Source organism: Parasteatoda tepidariorum, chromosome 5 (assembly GCF_982258835.1).
Source record: "Parasteatoda tepidariorum strain Cologne lab strain chromosome 5, Ptep-v5.0, whole genome shotgun sequence".
Lineage (NCBI taxonomy): Eukaryota > Metazoa > Arthropoda > Arachnida > Araneae > Theridiidae > Parasteatoda > Parasteatoda tepidariorum.
The window spans coordinates 6,481,916-6,483,945 of record NC_141759.1 but is presented as its reverse complement, the minus strand read 5'-3'; positions in this window follow the sequence as shown (position 1 = coordinate 6,483,945).

Here is a 2,030-nt window from a genome sequence, read left to right as displayed (position 1 = left end):
ATCGACCGATCACTATAATTTGACATAAAATCCTACAGTGCGTCTAATAATATGGCCAGGGACTGTAATTTGGCGAAAATAAAGCGGCCGGCATAGTCTGGTTGGTAGGGCCCCTGAGTTCATGTGCAAGAGGTCGTGGATTCGATCCCCACCAACTGAAGACTCCCCTGGCAGTAAATGGTGACCGAATCACGTTATGTCTGTCGAGTCGCTAAGTCCTCCTTGTTTAAAACGGTTTCATTCGAGTAAAGGATTATACAGCCGTATAACATCGACCGATCACTATAATTTGACATAAAATCCTACAGTGCGTCTAATAATATGGCCAGGGACTGTAATTTGGCGAAAATAAAGCGGCCGGCACAGTCTGGTTGGTAGGGCCCTGAGTTCATGTGCAAGAGGTCGTGGATTCGATCCCCACCAACTGAAGACTCCCCTGGGAGTAAATGGTGACCGAATCACGTTATGTCTGTCGAGTCGCTAAGTCCTCCTTGTTTAAAACGGTTTCATTCGTGTAAAGATTATACAGCCGTATAACATCGACCGATCACTATAATTTGACATAAAATCCTACAGTGCGTCTAATAATATGGCCAGGGACTGTAATTTGGCGAAAATAAAGCGGCCGGCATAGTCTGGTTTGGTAGGGCCCTGAGTTCATGTGCAAGAGGTCGTGGATTCGATCCCCACCAACTGAAGACTCCCCTGGGAGTAAATGGTGACCGAATCACGTTATGTCTGTCGAGTCGCTAAGTCCTCCTTGTTTAAAAACGGTTTCATTCGTGTAAAGATTATACAGCCGTAATAACATCGACCGATCACTATAATTTGACATAAAATCCTACAGTGCGTCTAATAATATGGCCAGGGACTGTAATTTGGCGAAAATAAAGCGGCCGGCATAAGTCTGGTTGGTAGGGCCCTGAGTTCATGTGCAAGAGGTCGTGGATTCGATCCCCACCAACTGAAGACTCCCCTGGGAGTAAATGGTGACCGAATCACGTTATGTCTGTCGAGTCGCTAAGTCCTCCTTGTTTAAAACGGTTTCATTCGTGTAAAGATTATACAGCCGTATAACATCGACCGATCACTATAATTTGACATAAAATCCTACAGTGCGTCTAATAATATGGCCAGGGACTGTAATTTGGGCGAAAATAAAGCGGCCGGCATAGTCTGGTTGGTAGGGCCCTGAGTTCATGTGCAAGAGGTCGTGGATTCGATCCCCACCAACTGAAGACTCCCCTGGGAGTAAATGGTGACCGAATCACGTTATGTCTGTCGAGTCGCTAAGTCCTCCTTGTTTAAAACGGTTTCATTCGTGTAAAGATTATACAGCCGTATAAACATCGACCGATCACTATAATTTGACATAAAATCCTACAGTGCGTCTAATAATATGGCCAGGGACTGTAATTTGGGCGAAAATAAAGCGGCCGGCATAGTCTGGTTGGTAGGGCCCTGAGTTCATGTGCAAGAGGTCGTGGATTCGATCCCCACCAACTGAAGACTCCCCCTGGGAGTAAATGGTGACCGAATCACGTTATGTCTGTCGAGTCGCTAAGTCCTCCTTGTTTAAAACGGTTTCATTCGTGTAAAGATTATACAGCCGTATAACATCGACCGATCACTATAATTTGACATAAAAATCCTACAGTGCGTCTAATAATATGGCCAGGGACTGTAATTTGGCGAAAATAAAGCGGCCGGCATAGTCTGGTTGGTAGGGCCCTGAGTTCATGTGTAAGAGGTCGTGGATTCGATCCCCACCAACTGAAGACGTCCCCTGGGAAGTAAATGGTGACCGAATCACGTTATGTCTGTCGAGTCGCTAAGTCCTCCTTGTTTAAAAACGGTTTCATTCGAGTAAAGATTATACAGCCGTATAACATCGACCGATCACCTATAATTTGACATAAAATCCTACAGTGCGTCTAATAATATGGCTAGGGACTGTAATTTGGCGAAAATAAAGCGGCCGGCATAGTCTGGTTGGTAGGGCCCTGAGTTCATGTGCAAGAGGTCGTGGA